Here is a 6,124-nt window from a genome sequence, read left to right on the forward strand (position 1 = left end):
CTTTGCTAGCACATGCAGAGACACACATGATTGACATAGTTCATAAGGGTGGGAAGTCCAAGAATTATTCCAAGTCTGTCATGATGATTCGTGCTAGTGAAGGTAATTCAGTTAAGGATCTAGACTCTACAATAGCAATTCCCTTTACAGTTGATGGGGTGACGGAAAAACTAAGTATGCTCAACGTGAAGCAACCCGTGTTGATTTTGAATGGGTCTTCGAACGATGTTGGAGCAAGTCAGGAAAAGCCGAAATTGGTTGTGCCAGGGATCCCGAGCAAGCCTGTTATAGTTGTGAAAGGGGCCCCCATTGCCCCTGTCAGTATTAAGCCAGTGACCTAGTTGCCAATGGTTGACACAAAGGTTGAATCTTGGAACTACAAACGAGTAATAGTGACATATAAAGGGAAAGAAATGGAGGAAGAAGTCAATGAGACATGAGGACTGACTCGTTCTAAGAGGTGTTTTACTCTAGAAGAATTGAGAAAGGTCAAGCCCCTCAAGGATAGCCAAATGCCAATAAAAGAAATTAGTCACCGAGGAAGAGGCTGAAGAATTCTTGAAAAAAGTGCAAAAATATTCCATTATGGAGCAATTAAGGAATCACCGGCTCAGATCCCTCTGTTGTCTATACTGATACGCTCAGATGAACACCGCAATACCTTATTGAAAATTCTAAATGAGGCACATGTTCCTAATAAGATCACAGTAAATCACTTGAAAAAGATTGCTAGTAGGATCTTCAAAGCAAATAGGACCACTTTCTTAGACGATGAGCTTCCTATGGAGAGCACACAACACAACCGATCTCTTTATCTCATGGTAAATTGCGAGGATTCTTTTTTCACGAGGGTATTGGTTGATAATGGATCTAGTTAAAATATTTGCCATTTGTCTACTTTGCAAAAGTTTTAGATCAACACTGAAAGAAACCATATGAATAGTATATGTGTTCGAGATTTTGATGGGGAAGGAAAAGATTCTGTCAGTGATATAATACTCGAATTTTCTATAGGAACAGTTGAGTTCACCATGGAATTTCAAGTGCTAGACGTGGCTGTCTCCTACAATTTGTTGTTGGGTAGTCCATGGATACGTGCGGCTAAGGCAGTCCCGTATTCTCTGCACCAAATAGTAAAATTTGAGTGGGACGGGCAACAAATACTTATGCACGGTGACAATGACCTATCTGCTTATAATGACCCGTCTGTTCCATTTGAGGCTGGAAATGATAAAGGGCCTTGGCTCTACTAAACTTGCAAAACAGTGTCTGTCGAGAACATTCCTGAAGAAAAATGTATTCAAAGGCCGAGGCTATCATCCGCGTCCATCATGGTAGCAAATGAGATTTTGAATCATGGTTTTGTGCCAGGTAAAGGCCTGGGTTTATCACTATAGGGTGTTGTGTATCTAGTGTGCCCATGTGAAAACTTTGGTAAATTTTGTTTGGGATTCACGGCTACGGAGAAGGATGTAAAAAGGGCTAAAAAGCAGAAAAGGAATTATGGTCACTCCCCAATCCTGTTCCACACATCTCGAAGTCTTTTGTCAAGCTAGGGGTTACAAAACTTCCAATATCATCAGTCTTGAAACATGTAGTTGATGTTGATGAAGAGCTGATCAAGAGGTTCTAGAGTCTGTTTGCTGAGGTGATATGGTGGAAATCATGGAAGGTTCTAGTAACGTAGATGTGCAGCTCGTTGGGTCAAATGTGAAGGTTAGCAATTGGGAAGCTACTCCTTTCTCCACCTGGAAGGAATTTTCGTAGTTTGCTTTGTCTTCCTTTCTATTATCTAGGTTATTCTAGGGTTGTAATCCATATTTTTACTTTTGAATGTTTTGATGTTCAAACCCTTTTATCCTTTTATTTCAATGAAATGCAATTTTTCGTTTTTCGTTATCCCTAATGGTGTTTTGTTTTGTTTTTATTTTGTACAGTTCTTTTTATACTGGTTCTAATTACATGACATGCATGAGGAATTTTCAGCCAAATCTTGTAATTCAGTCTAATCATGAAATAATGAACCAAGAAGTAGAATATGATGAAAAGTAGAATTTGAGGAAATAAGTAAAGAGTTAAAACACTTTGAAGAGAAACCAAAGCCTAACTTGAATGAAACTGAAGCAATAAATTTAAGAGATCAAGACAATGTCAATAAGACTAAGATAAGTGTGCATCTGGAACCGCAAGTCAAGGAGGAAATAATCAAAATATTATTTAAGTAGAAAGATGTTTTTGCATGGTCGTATGATGATATGCCAGGCTTAAGTACTGATTTGGTAGTTCATAAATTGCCAACTGATCTTGCATTCCTCCTGTCAAGCAGAAGTTAAGAAAGTTTAAGACTGACATGAGTGTGAAGATTAAAGAAGAAATCACAAAGCAACATGAGGAAAAGGTCGTTCGGGTCACTCAATATCCTAATTGGTTAGCTAATATTGTGCCAGTACCAAAGAAGGATCATAAGACCAGGGTATGTGTTAATTATCGTGATCTTAAAAAGGCAAGCCCAAAGGATAATTTCCATTGTCAAACATCCACATTCTGATTGATAATTATGCCAAGAATGAGATTGGGTCTTTTGTGGACTGCTACGCGGGGTATCACTAGATCCTGATGGATGAGGAAGATGCAGAAAAAACAGCTTTCATCACACCATGGGGAACATATTGCTACCGGTTAGTGTCATTTAGTTTGAATAATGTTGTGGCAACTTATATGAGGGCGATGACAACCATATTTTATGACATGATGCATAGGGAGATTGAGGTTTATGTAGATGATGTGATCTTAAAGTCAAAGAAGCAGTCTAACCATGTCAAGGATTTGAGGAAGTTTTCGAAAGGCTCGGCAGGTATAACCTCAAGCTTAATCCAGCAAAATGTGCATTTGGTGTCTCGTTTGGGAAGCTGTTAGGATTCGTGGTTAGTCGATGCGATACTGAGTTAGATCCGTGAAGATCAGGGTTATCCAGGAGTTACCACCGCCAAAGAATAAAACCGAGGTGATAATCTTGCTTGGAAGCTTAAACTATATCAACATGTTTATTTCTCAACTCAAGACAACTTGTGAGCCCATTTTTAAGTTGCTGAAGAAGAATGTTGTAGTCAAGTGGAGTGATGAGTGTCAAGAAGCATTTGATAAGATCAATAGGTGACTATCAAACCCACATGTGTTGGTCTGCCCAAGCCTAGGAAACCTTTAATCTTATATTTGACAGTCCTGGATAATTCTTTTGGTTGCGTACTGGACCAACACGACATCACGGGCAAGAAAGAGCAAATAATCTATTATCTTGGTAAGAAGTTCACTCCTTTTGAGGTTAAGTATACTCTTCTTGAAAGGACATGTTGCGCCTTGACTTGGGTGGCACAAAAGTCGAAGCCGTCTTTCGTCTTACACTACTTACCTCATTTCTTGTATGGATCCTCTAAAGTATATCTTTCAGAAGCCTATGCCAACAGGTAGACTTGAAAAGTGGCAGATCTTACTCACGGATTTTGACATTATCTATGTGACCCAAACCACAATGAAAGCTCAAGGTTTGGTAGACCATTTGGCTGAGAATCTAGTGGATGAAGAATATGAGCCATTGAAGACTTATTTTAATGATGAAGAAGTGTCATATGTTGATGAGATTGATCTTGATAACAAACTAGGTTGGAAACTCTTCTTTTATGGAGCTGCTAACATGAAAGGTGTTGGGATAGAGGACGTATTCGTTTCTGAAATGGGACAACATTACCTTGTAACAACCCAGCTTAGATTTTATTGCACCAATAATATGGCTGAGTATGAAGCTTGTATCCTGGTTTGAGGTTAGCTGTAAACATAGAAGTCTAGGAAATACTGGTTCTAGGAGATTAAGATTTGTTGGTCCACCAGATTCAGGGAGAATGGGAAACTCGGGACCTGAAGCTCATACCATATCGATAGTGTCTGCATGATCTTTGTCAACAGTTTAGGTCAGTAGAATTCACACATTCAGACATAATGAGATTGCCGGTGCCTTGTCTACTCTAGCTTCAATACTACACCATCCGGATAAGGCTTACGTCGACCCTTTCCATATCCAAGTTCGTGATCAGCATGCCTATAGTAATGTGATTTAATAAGAACATGATGGTGAACCTTGATTTCATGACATTAAGGAATACATCAAACCTTAGGTATATCTAGTGCACGCCGGATATGATCAAAAGAGAACCATTTGGCGCCTAGCTAGTGGATTTTTCTTAAGTGGATGAATCTTGTACAAGAGGACTCCAGAACGGGTATGTCTTGGCAAAGAAGATACTTCGAGCAGGTTATTATTGGCTCACTATGGAATGAGATTGCATCGGCTTTGTTCGAAAGTGTCATCAATGCCAGGTTCACAGTGATTTGATTCATTCTCCGTTGTCTGAGTTGCACACAGTGTCTTCGCCTTGGCCCTTTCTTGCTTAGGGAATGAATGTTATTGGACCAATTAAACCGGCAGCTTCAAATGGGCATAGGTTTATTCTGGTGTCCAATGATTACTTTACCAAGTGGGTAGAAGTTGTAACTTTCAAGTCCGTGACCAAGAAAGCAGTGGAAGATTTTGTTTATTCAAATATTATTTGCCGGTTTAGGATTCCAAAGGTAATTATCAAAGACAATGCTTCTAATCTCAATAGTCATCTAATGAAAGAGGTATGCCAACATTTCAAGATTATACATCGAAATTTCACTTTGTATCATCCCAAGGCAAATGGAGCTGTTGAGGCTGCTAACAAGAACATAAAGAAGATACTTCGTAAGATGGTGCAAGGTTCTAGCAGTAGCATGAAAAGTTGCCTTTTGCTTTGCTGGTCTATCGCACTATTGTTCTCACTTCGGTAGGTACAACTCCTTATTTATTGGTATATGGAACTGAGGTAGTTATACCTGCGGAGGTTGAGATTCTATCTCTTCGGATCGTTGCGGAAGCTGAAATTGATGATGATGAATGGGTCAAAACCCGACTAGAGTAGTTGAGTTTGATTGATGAGAAATGATTGGCAGCAATATGTCATGGTAAATTGTATCAAAAGAAAATGGCAATAGCATACAACAAGAAGGTGCGCCCTAGGAATTTGAAGTGGGCCAGCTAGTATTGAAATGCATCTTTTCACATCAGGCTGAAGCTAAAGGCAAGTTCGCCCCCAACTGGCAAGGGTCGTTCGTCGTGACAAGAGTGTTGCTCAATGGTGATTTGTATCTAACAGACATAAAAGGCAAAGTTGTGGATATGGCTATCAATTCTGATGTCGTCAAGATATATTATGTATGATTTTTTTTCTTATCTTTAATTGCATATTTTGTACTTGGCATTTTCAAAGTTGGAATGATGAAGGCGTTTTATTCTGCTATCCAAACACTTTTATCCTTTGCTACCCCTTTTGACCCTTAATTTATTTTCTTTCATACCCCTCTGTTGGAATCAGAAATTTAGTTAGAAATTAGAAAAGAGAAAAGGAAAAAAAAAAGTAAGAAAAAAAAAGAAATAAAGAAAAAACAACTTTATTTTGGAAGTACGTTCGACCTAATTCCTTTAAAGGATGCATAGCAGACTTACTCTGAGGTTCGGTCTCACCAAAATAAAAATCTAAAATTCCCCATACTGAAAGAAACTGGGGCGGAAGTTTTAGTTTTACAAAAGATTTGATTCCAAAAGATGTAAATTTATACCCTTTTCGTCATAAGTTGTTTTGAGCTTTCATGTAACCCTTTCTTTCTGACCTTATCCAAAATCCAACATTACGGTCCAAAGAAAGACCTTTTGATCAGTGTTTGAGGATGCCACGTCAAGTGTGTGATAAAGGTATGATTTTCTCGCATTATGTGTAACACTTTGTTCATGAGCACAAGGAAAATGAATAAAATGAGAGAGTATTACTGGTGAAAACCCTCACGGGCACCGTAAGGCGATAGTGAGTTGTGAGAAAATTAAAATGAGAGTCTTATTGGTGAAAACCCTCGCGGGTACCATAAGGCGATGGTGTCGGTTTCAAAGTATGAAGGCATGCCACGAACTGAAGGTTAGATTGGTTTGGAGGATCAGGTTGTTCAACCCAAAATGCATGTCATGATCATTGGAGCCAGTTGCTTCACTCAAATAAGT

Source organism: Nicotiana attenuata, chromosome 1, assembly GCF_001879085.1.
Source record: "Nicotiana attenuata strain UT chromosome 1, NIATTr2, whole genome shotgun sequence".
Classification (NCBI taxonomy): domain Eukaryota; kingdom Viridiplantae; phylum Streptophyta; class Magnoliopsida; order Solanales; family Solanaceae; genus Nicotiana; species Nicotiana attenuata.